This window comes from Tupaia chinensis, unplaced genomic scaffold, assembly GCF_000334495.1.
Source record: "Tupaia chinensis unplaced genomic scaffold, TupChi_1.0 Scaffold149807_2, whole genome shotgun sequence".
Lineage (NCBI taxonomy): Eukaryota > Metazoa > Chordata > Mammalia > Scandentia > Tupaiidae > Tupaia > Tupaia belangeri.
This window is the reverse complement of record NW_006209652.1, coordinates 516,226-534,779: the sequence shown is the minus strand read 5'-3', so window position 1 is coordinate 534,779 and position 18,554 is coordinate 516,226. Positions and strand designations below refer to the sequence as shown.

Sequence of the window (18,554 nt, the reverse complement as noted above, 5' to 3'; positions counted from 1 at the left end):
AAACACTACATATAATTAAACTGAAATCCAGAGTTAGATATAGTCTAGTAAAGCTTGGTTACAAATTAAAATGATCGTGAGACCAGGAAATTTCCTAATACCTGATTTTAATACACTGTGCTCATCTTCTAAACCAACTCTGAGGAAACAATATTTACAGTACATTAAGTATTTATGGAAAATCTGACATCAGGTATATTATGTGAGTTTGTATATGTATATACACGCACAGATGTATATTTACGGAACTCAAGATTAAGTGAACTACCACATATCCGAACGGTACTAGAATCCTTGAGTGCAGAGTTTGAGACTTGGATTATGAATGTTTTTCATAGCACAGGGTTTAGGAAAGCAGACATCTTGTTTTCAAAACCTAAAGGTTTTCTCAGGGCTGAAATCAAAATTATAACTGGCACATAGATAAAGAGGGAAACTTCTGCTATAATTGTTCATTTGCCTAGGAAGTCCAGCAGCCGTGAGATAGGAATCACGTAAGAAGGGCATGACTAACTTCTCTTGAAGGAAGATGGTTGCTTACTTTTGCCCACAACCTGATGCTTGGCAGCACCGAGGCATTTCAGTAATGGCTCATCATAAACCCTACATTTGCCATCTTTATGAAATAACCGTGTCTCCCATTGAATTTCTGTCTCCTTTCTTTCTCAGGTTTCTGCTCTTTGTCTTTCTTCAAGTCTGATTTTGCTTCAGTTGCTGCATCAATGTCTCTGATTTTAAGTGGAAAATAACATCCTCCCAAAAGCTACAAGACTCATACTCGTTCTGGTCTTCGAGTTTCCTCACTTTCTTCTTGATTATAGGCAACTTCGTAGTATATACAAAAATTGTATGTTCCCCTGTTGCATATTTTGCACACATTACACCATTCCACTCCCCTTCAATTGAGCAGAAAGACGTCTTGCCATTCAAAAAAAAAAAAAATCTCAGCAACTCTGTTCTTCTTGCCTCCACAGAAGGGTTCAGAGTGAAAGGTGATGTTTGCACTATAGTCATTTTGGAACAATTAATACTGCATTCTCCTTCTCATTCCACTGAGGGCACTGTGAGGAAGACCTTCCATAGTCATCTGGGCATGTGAAAATGTAATGTTCACCAGAGTCCAGGCATGAGATGCAGTCCAAGCAAGAGACGCAATTTGCACCCCAAATGATAGTGTAAGGAATTTCAATTTGGTTCAGGTATGATTATTGAATTGTGTCTTATTAAAACACTCACCATAAAAGGCTGTAATGGGTGTATTATGAGAAACCTGCTCAACCACAGATGTTACACTGTTTTTATAACCTAGGAAACTGGCCCTTCTGAGACTATCTCTGTGTTGTCTTCATTATCGTTTGGTAATGTCCAGTGACACTGGGGTTGTATGACTTTTGACAACCAACCCTTGCAAAAAAGACTGAGAAATATCATTTCACAACCTGAACATTCTGATCCCTAAGATCCTTCTGCTCACTGATGCCAACAAACAGGTCCAGATGTGCAAAGGAATCTGCATATATTTCTATTGTAAAAGAGATCTTCTTTCAAGAATAAACATTGCAAAAACTACCTTAGTGAGGTCCATTCTGAGCCTAAGCTGTGACAAGAGGTGCATGATCATGCGCTTATTCTCCACAAAACCTACCTTCCCGTCATTATCTCTATCGTTTAGTGAATAAGAAGGATCAGCATCACTTATTTTACCAGATATGGAAGAATTAAGTGATTCTGTAGTGTCTGGAAACTTTGGACTATTTTCCAAGTTGCTCTTTGTTGAGGCTGAGGCAGACCCAAAAGAATCTATTAAACACTTTCAAGATGAGCCATTTCAATGAAATTTATCATAGTCATAGAACTCATCTTCACTGATAGAATAAGAGAACTTGGGACCTGCAGATGGCATAGTGGTTATATTGCTGGACTCCCACATGGTTGACCAAAGTTCGAGTTCCATAACCAGTGGCTTGGAACTCACACCAGACTTGTGTGTGTGTGCATGCTCAAAACCCTGAAAGGAGAATGGAGCAGAATGAATTGTGGCATGGCCATCCCCACTGCGAGGCGAGGGGGTGGGGAAGGAGAGGGGGATCAGGGTGTGTGTTTTTTTGCTTTCTCTCTGGTGCATGCACAAACCCTATAAGCCAAAAACAAACAAACAAACAAACAAACAAACAAACTCTAAAAAAAAAAAAAAACAAATCTCTGGGACTGTGTTTAGAGATAAGGTAACATGGCACATGGCTTAGAGAAATTAAATTGCTAGTAGGTATTGAATGGCCACTGCTTATACTATTTGGTGTTGGAGTCCCAAGGTTACTAATACAGATCCAGCTGGTGGGGAAGATGGTTGCTGTGCTGACCTATGCAAAGCTGAGCAGGTTCTGGGGATAAGACAGTCTGGGAAGGCACTGTGCTGATCACAGGTTCCGAGGGCTAAGTAGACATATTGCATCTACAGGACTAATAGCACTTGAAGCAATCTGCAGCAACACAATGCAGTGTTTGATTCTACCGTCCTATTTGTTGTGTTTTAGAGAGTTTCAGTTTTCTTTCTCTGTTCATTACCTTTGCAATTTTGAAGCTTGTCATCAAAAAGCTTTAATTGTTCTATCAATATTTGTAGAGCAAATATTGTCTCTATAGGTTTCTTATCAATCTCTGTAAGTTTATCAAAGTTTCTTATCAGTCTCTGTAAGTTTTTAAATTATTTTTTTCATTTTATTTTCTTCCATACATTCAATCACATTATTATTTGTCTTACAAAATGGATATTTCAACAGGTAAACATTTCTCCCTAGTACAGTTGATAAAACTACAAAATATCTTCAACAGATAATACCACACCTCTTCGTGCCATTAATTGTTTGCCTCCCTGTCCCTCCCCCAAATGTCCTTCCTCAGACCATCCTCTTTCACACACACTATATCTGGTATTTACATCTACATACTGCATTTCTATATCCTTTAGACAGTTTCTTATCAAAGTCTTGGACACTAGGAATGAATCCTGAATCAAGAACTCCAGAAAGCAGCAGGAAGGAGGCAGGGAGAGTATGACATTCTCGCCCACCTGTGGTTTGGCACTGGGGAAGGTGAGAAGGACCCTGGGTGATTCATGGGTGGGGTCCCCCTTCTCTCAGACCCTCACAGTCTACTCACTCCTCAAGAGATCAGCAAGAAAGTCACTTGCCAAGGTTCCTACCCTTGATGCCTCCTGGGGAGGGAGCTGAGAGCTGTGCCCAAGGTCAGACCCCTGTTTCTGTTTCCTTGATGGATCAGATCCCTGGGTAGGCACAGACTGTCCAGGCAAAGATTCAGTTCCTACCCTGGGATACCTCCTAGCATGGAAAAACTCTTAATGGGTTTGACAGTCATTCCTTTCCTTTCAACACTGATATAATAGTCTTTTCTCCTCCTGTATTCAAATTTTTAATGCTCTTTGATGTGGATTACATATACTGCCTTTGGAGTCCACAGACAATATCATTATTTGTCCTCCTTGTGTTCAAAAAATTGTTTCCATTTCCTTTCAATTTTGTATTTTGTTGCCTCCATGAACGCTGAAGAAGGTAAAGAAACAGATATTTACCAGCAGCTATGGAGCTACTTATATCTGAAATATTTTTGTATGCATTATTTGAATACTTGAGTAATTCCATAAGGTTGATATTATTATCCTCATTTGACAGAGGAGAGAAGGTTCATGAAAATTAGCTTCTTTTCAAATATCACAGTATTAATGCAGGAAGACTGAGTCAAAATACAAGCTAAATTTTTTTTTGTTCTTTGATTTTGCTCTTTTCACTTTAAAACCTGTTTCACTATTATTAGATAATTTATATAATAGATATTATTCTGTATTCCCTGTTTATAATTGCTTTCAACAAAATAAACTTTTAAAGAAAAACTCTAGAAAGTTAATGTTTTTGAAAACTTTATAAAGTATTCTGATAATAATATAAGTTCACCATTGAAATACAAAAAGAAAGATTAAAAAAAGAGAAAGAGGGACCAGCAGATGGCATAATGGCTATGTTGCTGGACTCCCATGTAGTCGACTGTGGTTCGAGTCCCAGACCTGGTGGCTTAAACTCACGCCAGGTACGTGTGTGTGCATGCCCAAGATCCCTAGAGGAGAATGGAAAAGAAGGGATTGCAGCATGGCCATGCCCCCGTGAGGAAATTTCTTGCCTTCTGTCTCTCTGTCTCTGTCTTTCTGGCGAGTGCACGTGCCCTATAGCAAAAACCTCTCCAAAAAAAAGAGAGAGAGAGAAAGAATTATAGAGCATTTTTCTGAACTACGATATTCATTTTGCAAACAAAGCGATTAATAATGGAATTTTCTACAAATTTACTCATTCAGTATTATCTCTGGCATTTTAGAGATGCTTATGGAACGAAAATCCACCATATTGTACAGTGAGTATAAAGGTGTATTTATGCATATATTTTTTTATATATTTTTTTGTACCGAAGGAACTTTCAGTTTGTTGACAAGCCTTGGAAAAATACAATTAAGAACTCATAGTAAAAATTTTGAAACTTCAAATGAACTGCAAAAACAAACAAGAAGAAAAAACATTTTAGCAAATTCCTGAACCTATCAACAACTCAAAAGAAAGCAAAATCCTTAAATTGGGAAAATGAAACATAGCAAAAAAAATCAGTAATGTTTTATTCAAAAGTCATAAAACTCTATTTCACCAGTTCAATCTTATGTAATTATTCTCTCTTCTGCAGTGTTACTGTGGTCTGATCTTCCTGTTTAAATCCTGGAAGTTAACATTCAACAGTATTGATATTTCTAGTCCCTAGCATTAAGTTGGTCAATTTCCTTGGTTGCTTTTTGTTCTCTCATTTCTGTATGTGTGTTTTTAGTTTTTCGTGGTAAAGCACTCCTTTCAGAACTTCTTGAAGAGCTGGTCTGGTGTGGTAAATTTTTTAAGATTTTATTTATCTGAGAATGTTTTTATCTTTTCTTTCCATATGAAGGATAATCTTGCTGGCTATAATATTCTTGATTGAAACTTTTTTTAATGTACACTTTGAATATATTTTCCTATTCTTTCTTTGCTCACATTGTTTCTTTTATTTATTTATTTACGTTTAGTCACATGTCTTTACAGTGTATAACATTTCTGTTTCCAACACAAATACCATGCATGTCAGTCAAGACAAAGATACTACTCTACACTTTATCATCAGCAAATAGCTTCTCATATTTTTGTCAATTAAGCATACTTTTACTTGTTTTATCCTTCCTCTTCCCCCCTTCCTTCCACACTAACCTTTTTTTTTATGTTTTATTGATTCAAAAATATCTTAAACTAAAAATATGGACAAAGCTAGAATCTAATGACAAGTACACTGTAATTTTCTTTGGAAACATTTTTCTCTCTTCATTCCTCCTTTTACTAAAGAGAGATATAAACTAACTTATCTACCAAAAGATTAGGTTAATCTCAATTTGGTCTGTTATTTGCACAAGCCCCATAAGAATTCAATTTCTGAGGCAATGCAGCAGACACTATTATACTTTTGAATTTATGCAAATAATCATTCTGTCACAAAATAAGAAGGTTTACAAATTTTTTTTCCAATTGAAAGGGGTCAGGAAGAGAGAAAAGTTTATGTTTCAATTTTTAAAAATTAACAAATTGCTGAACCTATCAACAACTCAAAAAAGAACTAAAAATCCTTAAATCTGACAGACAAAGCATAAAAGAAAATCAGTAATGCTTTAGACAAAGGTCATAGAATTCTATTTCACCAGTTCAGTCTCATGTAATCTCTCTTTTATTGAATTTGCAGTGTTACTGTGGTCTGATCTTTGCGCTTACACCCTGGAAGTTAATATTCAGCATTATTATTGATAGTTCCAAACTTGTTCCTACCATTAAATTGGCCTTTTTCTTGGTCATTTGTGTTCTCTTACTTTGGTCTGTCTTTAGTTTTCCTGGTACAGCATTCCCTTCAGAACTTCTCAAAGAACTGGTCTGGTGTTGGTAAATTCTTTCAGGTTTTGTTTATCTGGGAATGTTTTGGGCTCTTCTTCCCATATGAAGGATAATCTTTCTGGCTATAGTATTATTGGTTAAAACTGTTTTTCACTCAACACTTTGAATATATTTTCCCATTCTTTCTTGCTTGCATTGTTTCCAACAAGGGGTCCGGTGTTAGCCTGATGGAATATCCTTTGAAAGTAACTTGACACTTTTCTCTTATCAATTTTAGTATCTTGTCTTTGTCTGTGGTTTTGGTCAATCTGGCTATAATGTGCCTTGAAGATCTTCTTGTGTTGATTCAATGTGGCGTCTTTTCTTGTGTCTGAGTATTTGAATGCCACTCTAGGTTTAGAAAGTTTTCTTTCAGGATATCATGGAATAGATTATCAATTTCCATATTAGTTTCTTCATCTTCTGGGACACTGGTTATTCGGATGTTTGAGTGTCTAATGGTATCTAGTATTACTCATGTACTATTCTCATTTTAGGGGTGTTATTTTCTCAGTATTTTTGGTAATTTTTTCTAGATCAGAGGTTTTTTTTTTTTTTTCTTCTATATCTGAGATTTGATCTGCATAAACTAATCTGTTTTTAATACTTTCAAAGGAAGTTTTGATTTTCTATATTAGAACCTTCATCTCTGACAGTTCCATTTGATTCTTTTTTATAGTGTGTATTTTCTCTTTCATATCATGCAAGAACTTCCTCACATCCCAGAACTTGTTGGTTTTTTATTTTTTTCTGCATCTCTGGAGTTCATTTTCTCTCAGCTCTTGTACCTCCTGTAGTTTCATCACTATGAATATTCTGAATTCTCTATTAGACATTTCCACGAGTTCCACTGTATTGTCTATGGATAATGAAGGATTGTTCTTTTCCCTTAGAGGAGAAATATTTTCTTCGTTTCTCATATTTTTTGTACCTCTGTGGTGGTTTCTGTTCATTCTGTGAAAAAATCTCTCCTCTACTGTGCTTTTCAGTGTGGTCTCCACAGAGAAAAACTAGAGTTCAGATTTATAAAAAGGAGTATCTTCCTTAAGATAGTAGTTTTAATAAGCATTAAGGATTTCTTTTATTTATTTATTTATTTATTTTTAGAGAGGTTTTTGCTATATGGTGTGTGCACTCACCAGAGAGCGACAGAGGGACAGAAAGCAAGAAATCACCCCCAAGAGGGGATGGCCATGCTGCAATCCCTCCTCCCCATTCTCCTCTTGGAATCTTGGTCGACTACATGGGAGTCCAGTGTCATAGCCATTATGCTAACTGCTGGTCCCAAGTGTTAAGGATTTCAATGATCCTAAAAGTATTCAGATTCTTGGCCACTGTGCACCTAGGCCTGTCTAGACACTCAGTGTGTGGAGAATGAAGAGCAAAGTGAGAAAGTAAGATTAAAATAAATAAATAAAAGAAAAAGAAAAAGACAAAAAAAAAACTAGACAAAACAACCAAAAAAGAGGAAAAATATATTTTTTTAAAGGTAAAAAATGAAAACCACGTGCCATGCAAGCACACCGTCCAACTCACCAGGACACACCTCAGATTTAAAATGGCTTCTGAAACTAACAAGAGAAAGAAAGGAGCTGAGGTCAGAAGAAGTCTTTTAAAAATTTTTAAAAATAAAAAATTTAAAGAAGGAGAGAGACAGACAGAGGCAGAGAAAGGACAGAGGTCACCCTACCTGTCTCAGTGTTTCAGGAATCTAGAAGATGGGGTTTAGAGCATAGTATCAGTCACTGTGGTCCCTGAATGTGCTAGAACACACCTCAGATTTAATATGGCTTCTATCTCAGTGTTTCAGGGGTCTAGAAATAAAGTAATTCTTTAAAAAAAAATCAGTTGACTGTATTTGGGGTTTATTTCTGGGGTCTCTATTCTAGTCTATTAGTCCACCTGTTTTTGTGCTAATACCATGTTGTTTTGATTATCACAGATTTATAGTATATTTCGGGGTCCAAGAGTGAGATGTTGCCCACTCCACTCTTCTTGCACAGGAATGCTTTGGCAATATGGGGTCTTTCATGATTCCAGACAATTTCTATGATTGTCTTTTTTAAATCTGTGAAGAATATCTCTGGTAATTTGATTGGGATTGCATTAAATATATAGATTAATTTGGGTAGAACTGCCATTTTTATTATATAATTCTTCCAATCTAGGAACATAGGATGTCCTTCCACTATTTTTGTGTCTTTTTCAATATCCTTTTACAGATTTTTCAATGATTATTTCCTTAATTTCTTCTGTGTTGGGTTTACTAAAAACAACAATCAGATACGGAAGACTTATTATGCCCAGCATCAGCAGGCCTACCAAATATGGAAGATGACTAAAATCATGACCTAGGAGGTGCAGACAAATAACTTGGAAGAAATGGTCAATTAACTGATTCCGGACAGCACTGGAAAAGATGCAGGACAGGCTGATCAATATACATATGCTGTTCATTATGTCTTTGTCAGAAAAGTAAAAAGACTGAAGAAGCCCAGGTTTGAATTGAGAAAACTCATGGAGCTTCATGGTAAAGGCAGTAGCTCTAGAAAAGCTACTGGGGATGAGATGGGCGCCAAAGTTGAACAGGTTATGGATACGAACCACTAGTCTAAGAAACTGTTTAAAGTTCAGACTTAAAAAAAAAAAGTTTTCTTTTTTGCAGAGGATTTTACTATAGGGCACGTGCACTCGCCAGAAAGACAGAGACAGAAAGTGAGAAATCATCCACCCCAGGATGGGTGGCCATGCTACAATCTCTTCTCCGTCCTTCTCTCGCATGAACACAGGCCAGATGTGAGTTTAAACTGCTGGGTCTGGGATTTGAATCGTGGTTGACTACAGGAGAATCTAGAAACATAAACATTATGTCATGTGCTGGTTCTTAAAGTTCAGACTTTTAATAGTGACAAATAAAAAGTCCTATTTGTGACCAAAAAATGCACCAAAAATGTACAATGTATGTATGTGAACGTTTTGCATAAAGAAAATGCCCACAATAATGTAAAAAAATAAGAATATTCAGAATTCAATATGTTTAGCTTTGCTTTGTAAAGGAACTCAACAGCATCCTCAGGTGTCATATGTTCAATAGATTATTGGACATTCTTGACCCAGTGAAAAACTAAAATGGCAAGTTAATTTAATTAGAGTAAGTGGAGAGATGGTGTGTCAGATTTTATGAGATAATTTCTCATTTTTGTCTCCTTATTCTATTCACATATCTTAATTTTCCCTCAAAAGATGCAAATAATTCAAAATTATAGGAAAAGTTCATGGCTTGCAGGCGAAAAATAAAAGTGGGACCAACATTTAGTATAATGGCTATGTCACTGGACTTCTATGTAGTTGACTGCGGTTCAAATCCCGGAACCAGTGGCTTGAACTCGCACTAGGGGTGTGTGTGTGTGTGTGTGTGTGTGTGTGTGTGCCCAAGATCCCAAAAGGAGAATGGAAGAGAAGGGATTGTGGCATGGCCATCCCCTCTGGGGGATGATTTCTCACTTTCTGTCTCCCTGTCTCTCTCTGTCTTTTTGTTGAGCACAGAAGTGCTATAGCAAAAACCTCTCCAAAAAAATAAATAAAAGAAGAAAAGTAAAAGCAAATTGCTACACAGAGTAATAAATAAAACTTGAACTACTTAAAAATTTGAAGATTGTGTCAAAAAGGTTATATTTATATAATGACTGTTGGACATGTATAGAGATGGTTTTGAAATGATTAAAAATTGAAATACTTATTTTCTCATATTCTGAATTGTATTACTAAACATCTCTATTTCCTTTTTTTTCCTGTCTCTTTGAATTATACATTTTATGGTGATTACGACCCTTACAGTCTTCCAGGAAAAATTAGTTATCTATTACAAAATGTATTGACTCTCAGGCCAACTGGTGCCATAGTGGTTAAGGCACTGGATTCCAACATGGCTGACTATGGTTAGATTCCCAGATCCAGTAGCCTGAAAATCATATAGGACATGTGTGTGTGCATGCCCTATATCCTGAGAGGAGAATGGAGGAGAAGGGATTGTGACATAGCCATCCCCTCTGGTGGTGATTTTTCATTTCCCCTCTCTATATCTCTCCAGTGAGTTCATGTGCCCTATAGCAAAGCAAAGAAGTAAGAAAGTATTGACTCTCATTTTCAGTCATTTAATTTATATCAGAATAATTCACTCAAAATATTTGCATTTCAGAACAGAGTTTATACTTTTTTTTTGTATAATTCTTAGGATAGGTATTCAATAGAATGCAGAAAGGTACTCAATAAATTCTAAGAAGCTAATTTTGAAACTGACCAAAGGGTCATTTCCATAGCCTGGTGGTAATGGCAACTGGACTCCACATGACTGATACACCATTCAAGTCACAGAGCTGGTTGCTTGAAAAACATACCAAGCATGTGCTCGTGTGTGTATGCTCAAAATCCTGACCAAGGAGAGATGGAGGAGAAGGGAATGGAGCGTGACCATTCCCCATGGAAGGTGCTTTATCCTCTTTCTTTTTGTCTCTCTCTGGAGAGTGCATGTCCCTCTAGCATAAAAGCAAAACAAAATAAATTAAAAAAAAAAACTGATCAGAGATATTTGTCCCATGAAATCAAGATGACATTTAAACACTAAAAAGGAAAGTACATTAATAAAAAAGGAAATATTTATGTAGGAAGTTAGGGTACATGGGTCCAATACCCAATACTGAAACAGCAGCAAACCCAATTCCCATGCTCATGAAGAATTAACAGATACAGACACAGAGAGGGGATAGCAATGAGGAGTTTATTAAGAAAGAGAAGGAAGAACAGAGATCCCAAGCAAAGAGCAAATGCTGAATGGGTTAAGATGAGTCCAGTTATTTTTTCCTAATTTTGGAGTGGATATGAAGGTCTTGAGACTCTCTTTGTTTAAAAGCTTTGGGCCATAAACACCATTGGTTAATGGTCATAAAAAAACTTAAATCATTTAGGCTCATGATATGGATACCTTTTGACCTTAATTGTAACCCTTTGTCACCAGCTCTTCTTTCAACAGCATTGTTCACATATTTTGGGTCTGTCAACTTAACTCATAGTTTCCATTGGGCTCAGGTACTTTATTTTTAATTTTTTTTATACTTGACATTTGTTGAAAGGAATGCATGAAAACCATTTCCTCATGCATACACACTTAAGGTCCAGGTACTTTAGATTTCAAAGTTAGGAGTTGTCTGATCGTTGGTCCCTAACTCTAATTATTCTTATTTGTGACCTGTGGAGGATTTTACAATAGTTGGTTCCCTTTGGAGTCTACCCATAGGTGCAAACAATAAAGAGAAAGAAACTAGATTTCTAAAGACAATAGACCCAACTGGCTGGCTTTGCATGATCTTCTCATCATCTTTCTATCATGGCTTCCCTGGTGCCATTCCTAATTAACTTCTACGTCACTATTACTTTTAAAAGGGAGGTTGATTCATTCAAATATTCATGTATAGACAGGCAGCATATTAAATAAGAGAGATAACACTCACCATACATAAAATATGTACAGTACTTTTATTCTGTTTTAAAAAGGACCTGTGGAAAAAAAGTTGTCAGAGGATGTGTGTACTTATTAGAGACAGAGAGGAAAAGTGAGAACACCCCCACAGGGGAAGGTTATGCTGCAATTCCTTCTCCACTTCTCCCTTCTTTTGGGGTTTTGGGCACACAAGTAGTGTGCTTCTGCAGCTATTGGGTCAAAGATTCCAACCATGCAGTTGAACATATGGGAGCCATTCATCTTAACCACTATGTCACTTGCTGACCTCCAGAAATTTTTATATATAAGTTCTTGGGATATCATTACAATTATGTATAATACAAAATAGGAAGAGTTAATACTATCTGTACTTCAGATATTTTTTCTGGTGTATCATAAGTTACTGAAATAGAAGTGGCTGCAAATATTAAACAATAAGGGATCTCTTTTGACATTAATACCTTTTCTATTTTATACATGCAAGCAGTCAGTTATTCTACTGTCAGTCTATTTAGTGTATTTAACAATTAGCTTAATACTCAAATTCCTTCAGGACATTAGACAAAAGGGCTGCCAATTTCCAGTACAGTGAAGAGATCACTCATACCCCCAGGCTAATGAGTTAAATTTATTTCTTTGACCTGTTCTTAAAAGGACTACAAGATTGTTTGAAGTGAAGTTTGAGCATTGCCATCATTTATACTGATTTTACATTTCTAATTAGGTGAAATGTATTCTAATCAATGTGCAAAAAAATAGAATGTTAAAATAGTCTGAAACAAGTTGATTTGGGGATAACAGCTTGCCAACAACATGATAAAAATTATAAATTAAAAAAAATTCATTTAAACAACTCTATAAAATTTTTTAAAGTAAAGAATGAAAGTAAACAAAGTGCTACTGGTTCTATGATGGTCAGGGAGGATAAATCAGTTTCATGTCTCTTTCAAGTAAAGAAGCTATAATTTAAAAAGAAAGAAGAAAGGATGAAGGGACAGGAGGGTGGAAGGAAGAGAGGAAAGAATAAAAAAAAGAAAGGTCTTAATATTACAGCAAATAATTTCCTATTCATTGTTATGTAATGAGAAAGTACAAAGTTACCTTTATAGAATTTTAATAACTAGAAAATCAGTAAATAGAAAGTTCCTATTTAAGCCAATTGGATGAACTGACATAAATTTCATTGAGATGATTTCTGTCAATATGCTTTTGTTAAAGAGTCATTTTTTAAAAGATAAAATGCATGAGTCATAGAAATAAAAAAGAACATATGCAAAAATATTAATGCATTAATAAATGAAGAAGTCATTAAGATGTTAAAATTCACTCAAGAGAAATCCAGAGATAGACACACATTCACACACACACATGCAAACATACACAATCAGAAATTCTAAAATTAATATGTAAAAAGATGCACAATTACTTACTATTCAAGGAGTAACACAATGTAATGTCTGGAATTAGCTCTTCAAGTAGGGATGATGGAATGAATCTATATCAGAAAATAATTACTTGTAACTTTATGAACAGGGCAACTGATATAATCAATACTAGAAAGGTTAACTTCTATCCCTGAAAAGTTATAAGTAAAATAGCAAGAAACAATGACAGAAGCAGATTCCTATAGAACTAGACAACCCATGGATATGCTGAACAACACTGAGTATTGCATTGTTAAATACAGCCTGTTATCTTTTTGTCTCTTTCACTATTTCAAAGATTTCAGAATTTTTCTCAGCACTACGACCATTTCATGACAAATATGTGTTCTTGCATTAGAGAAACAATTTTCATCAAATCTTTTCATTAGATAATTGCCAGTATAGGTTATCAAGCAAGCAAAGTTGAATAGGATATAGATCCCTTCTCATTAAAGGATATTTTGATAAAGATGAATAGAGTCAAGTGAATTACTGATTTACCCCAGTGAAATAAGTAAGATGAAAAGGTATGAATGAAGTCTGCTATGAAAAAATAGCATAAAAATAAGGTAAGTAAATCAATCAAGTTATTTATAAAAATATTAAAAAATATTCTTAGGAGCTCAACTTTGATGAACACATAGAAGAGCTAATCTATTTAGTTTAGTGCCTTTGAGCATCGCCATCATCTATTCTGGGGGATAGAATTCTGAGACCAAGATATTAGCATGTCTTTTGATAGTAATGTCTTTGATGTCCCTCTTATTGATTTTCTTCTCCCTCTGTCTTCACTTGGTTATTCTTTTATGTGTATTTATGTTCAAATCGCTTCTTATTAAAAAAAAACAGTTATGTTAAATTAGGAGTTACCCATATGGTCTCATTTAACTTTAATTACCAGTTTAAAAGCTCTATTTTGGGACTAGCAGTTGGTGTAATGGCTATGTCACTGGACTCCCATGTAGTCGACCACGGTTCAAGTCCCAGACCCAGTGGCTTAAACTCACGCTGGGCACATGGATGTGTGTGCCAAGATCCTGAGAGGAGAATGGAGGCGAAGGGATTGCTGCAGGGCCATCCCCCCAGGGGGTGATTTCTCGCTTTCTGTCTCTCTGTCTCTCTCTGTCTTTCTGGTGAACGCACGTGCCCTATAGCAAAAACCTCTCCAAAAAATGAAAATAAAAGGCTCTCTCTCCAAATAATCATGATTTGAGGTATTGAGTATAGGTTTTCAATATATAAATTTAGGTGAAAAGACACAATTCAGCCCATAAATAATGCTCAATCTAAAAATTTATGAATTAAAAAATATACCAAAGGAAGAGGATTTAAGAATGTTATTGCAAATAAGCTGGCCTACAAAATGGCTGAAATTTAAGAGGATACACTATGTGGTGAAAAAGAAATTAATGGGACAATCTTTTGAAAGAGCACTCAGGGCCAGCCAGGTTGCATGGTGTTGAAGGAAGCTGGTTCCCACATGGCTGACTGTGTAGTCAGAGTTCTGGACCCAACAGGTTGGAAAATGTGCTGGGAATCTGTGTATACATGCACAAACTCCCTACAGAAGATTGCAGGAGAAGGCACTTTGGCCATCCCCTTTGAGGTGTGATTTCTCACTTTCTCTCTGTTTATCTGTTTCTTTCTAGTGTGTGAGTGTGCCCTAAAGAAAAAAAAAAAGAGTTTAAAAAAATGCTAAGAAATAGCACCCAATTTACTTTACTTTTGACAAATGCATGCATGTATAAAAATATATAGTATTTATCTTTTCTTTCAGTATATTAACCATTAAAGAATAAGCTTTGGAGTCAGTAGGTGATGTGTTAATACTGGACTGGACTCCCAGATAGCTGACTGTGATTCAAGTCCTGGACCTGGCAGTTTGGAAATTACACCAGGGGCAACAGGAGGAAAGGGTGGAGGAAAGGAATTGGGGTTTGCTTGTGGGAAACAAGCTGTGACTGGGAAGAGATAGGATGGGCAGTCAGGTAATAATTCAAGATGCCAGGGTGTTCCAGTTCCAGTTCAGGTTCAATGGGTTTCATATCCTTCATTGGTGTAGTTTATCCTCTTTTCCTTAAAAATTTCCAGACATGAATCAGCTCTGGAATGGACACAGCTTCTAGTTTTGCTTTGGATCTTGTGGAAATCCAGACTGAAGTGAGCAGTGAACATAGTATGGACAAAGCAATGGTTGAATTTTCTATAATGAATCAGAAACAAACCATTATTTAAAGACCGCTCAATCTACAATAAATCATATCAAAGAAGAACATCGAGAAAAAATACTAGACTTTAAATTACTAGTAGAGAAGAAAATTTTGGCTTTACAAAATAAGAATTCTGACACAGACTTTCAAAATAATGAAAAATTTGTACAATTTAAACAATAGCTGAAAGACCTAAAGAAGCAATATGGTCTTCAAGCAGACAGGGAGTCTGATGGACCTGAAGGCATTGACAAAGAAACGATTATGACCAGAGTCAGACCAAATTCATCTGTCATGCAGCTGGAGGAAGAGGTTGAAGAAAAGTGAAATGTGTGGCTACACCTATGAATAGGAAGCCATTTTTCATTGAGTCTAAACACAAAACGAAGAAAAAATCCTGTTTTAAAATTGGCTGTAGTCACACAGACATCAGAATGTCGGATCTCATCCAGGACAAAGCTCTCCAGTGATTGAGAACCACAAGAAAAGACTTCATCAGTCCGAGTAGGAAAAAGCCACTGGGTCATAGAAAATAGGCAGCCTACTTCCCATACAGTCTTTTGCTGAAAGAAGTTAGGGACTTCTACTTAAGCAGTTAAGGGCAGAGTGCACAGCATACTTTGGGTAAAATATGATGGTTTTAAGTGTGATCCAAAGCATTTTCCTTTTTATATAGAAAGAAGTTTGTGCTATAAGGAGTACAGGTGCTCACCAGAGGGAGACAGACAGAAACAGAGACAGAAATTGAAAAATTACCTTCTGGGGGTATGGCCATGCTATAATCCCTTTTCCTCCATTCTCCTTTTGGGATTTGGGCATACACACATGTGCCTGGTGTGAGTTTCAAGCTGTCAGGTCCAAGACTCAAACCTTAGTTGACTATGTGGGAGTATAATTATGCCATTTTCTGGTCCCTGAAAGCATTTTTCTATGAGACGTAAGAAAAATATATGACTATATTGTTTACTTTTTCTATTCTATAATTTAAAATAAAGCCTTGATGATCTGCAGCACAAAAATTTAAAAAAAGAAAAGAAAGAAAGAAAAATCATGCTGGGTGCTTTTGCATGAGTGCTTAAAATCCCAGGAGGAGAGTACAGGAGAAAGGGTTATGGTGTGGCCATTCTCTTGGGGCTGATTTCTCATTTTCCCTCTCACTGTCTCTCTCTGATTCTCTACTGCAAGTGCACATACCTGTGTCAAAAAAAAAAAAAAAAAAAACTAAAAGAAAAAGAGAATAAGCTCATAACCAAGGCTCATTATTTGAGGCAAAAAACACATGACTTAGAACAACGAAGAGCATTGCCTCTTAGAGTCTAAGTTCTGAGTTTCAAAATAAACTTTTAAAACAATATGAGTTAATTGTCTCAAAACCTATCTTTTCAGATAAAAATGAGAAAGCATTTGTAGAAAGTACTTGTAGTCTGTTGGGATATGATGCATTCTGAAATGAGAAGAGGATTAAGAAGTTAGATGTGGGGCCTGGCAGATGGCATGGTGGTTAAAGATGCTGGATTCCCACATAATCGACCATGGTTAGAGTCCCAGACATGGTGGCTTCCATTCTTTCTTTCCCTTTCTCTCTTCCTGTCTCTCTCTCTCTCTGGTCAAATAAAAATAATAATAATAACAAATGGAATTAAATAAAGACATTCTTTTTTTTAAAAAAAAAGGAGTCAGATGTGTATTGGGGAGAGATGGATTATTAAACAATGTATAAAAAATTATGTACCAAGACCATGTGAAATTTATTCCAGGTATACAGGACTGGTTCAGTATTAAAAAAATCAATTAATATAATTCATTATATTAACATGCTAAAAAAGAAAAATCGCATAATCATCTCAATAAATGAAGAAAAAGTATCTGACAAAACTCCATACTACTCAGTGTACAAACTGTTAATAGAGGGAACTATATTTGCAAAAATATAACTAACATAATACTTCATGTTAAGACTCTCAAAACTTTTCTCACTAAAGGTGAGAACAAGGAAAGAATGTCGTCCTCTCACAATTGCTTTCTAACACTATACTGGAAGTCATTGCTAATGTAATAACACAGAAAAAGGAAATAAAAAGAATACAGATTCAGAAGAAAGACATACGCCTTCCTTTTTTTTTTTTTTGCAGATGGCCTGTTCATTCATGTAGAAAATGCTAAGGGATCAACCACAGTAAAAACTACTGGCACTAACAGTGATTATAATATGGTTGGAAGATTTATGTACAAGTTAATATGCAAAAAATCTCTTTCCCATATTCCTGCAATGAACAAGTGGAATTTGATATTAAAAATATATCATTGGGACCAGTAGTTGCGGCTATGTTGCTGGACTCCCATGTAGTTGACCACAGTTCTAGTCCTAGACCCAGTGATTTAAACTCACGCCAGGTGCATGTGTGTGTGTGCCCAAGATCCTGAGAGGAGAATGGAGGAGAAGGGATTGCAGTATGGCCATCTCCCTGGGTGTGTGTGTGTGTGTGTGTGATTTCTTACTTTCTGTCTCTCTGTCTTTCTGGTGGACGAGTGCACACGCCCTATCACAAAAACTTCTTAAAAAAAATCGTTTATAGTAGAAATTCTACTTACAAAATACAAATCTGGACAAAATACCTACAAAATCCATATGAGAAAAACTACACTATTTTGGTGAAAATAAAAACAAAAGAAAACTAAATAAATGGAGAGATTCCATGTTCATGGATAGAAATGCTCAAGATTGTCAGATATCAGTTCCTCTAAACGTGATGAATATGGAGCAATAGAAACTTTCATTCATTGCTATTGAACATGCAAAATGGTACAGGTTCTTTGGAAGACAGTCTAACTGTTTCTCAATGCTTTACAAAAATTAAACATACTCTTGCCGTGTGACCCAGAAATTATATTCCTTTGTATTTAACAAATGCAATTGAAATTTTATGTGCACACGGTAACCTGCACACAGATGCTTTTATAGCAGCTTTATTTATACTCACAGAAACTTGGAAGCAACTGAGAGATTGTTAAATAGGTAGATGAATAAATGAACTGTGGTACATTAAGACAAGGGACTATTATCAAGCACTAAGAAGAAATCAGCTATAGAGCCATGAAAAGATATGGAAGAAACTAAAGTGCATACTGACAAGTGAAAGAAGCAATTATTACAAGGGTGCATGGCATATTATTTTTTTAAATCTAGCTTAGTAACTTATAACAAAGACTTTTAGTTATTTCATGGACACTATGTCATGATCACTTCAGGACACAGTTGAGTGTGAAAGCATAGACATTAACAATTATTATATTCTAAAAGAAGTTCAGAAAATTATGACTTTCAAGGTGATGTAATTTTGAAATACCTTAAGTTATTTTTCCTATATTCTGCTTTTTAATGTAAATGTCAACGTAATTGATGATAAACTATTGTCTATTTAAGAAT

General features: G+C 35.7%; 2 pseudogenes; one reads left to right on the top strand and one right to left on the bottom strand.

Annotated features, from left to right (window-relative positions):
* Nucleotides 1-509: 509 nt before the first annotated feature.
* LOC102494668 (oxysterol-binding protein-related protein 9-like) lies at nucleotides 510-8,453 on the bottom strand (annotated as a pseudogene).
* Nucleotides 8,454-14,918: 6,465 nt separating this feature from the next.
* LOC102494269 (E3 SUMO-protein ligase NSE2 pseudogene) lies at nucleotides 14,919-15,635 on the top strand (annotated as a pseudogene).
* The last annotated feature ends 2,919 nt before the right edge of the window (nucleotides 15,636-18,554 follow it).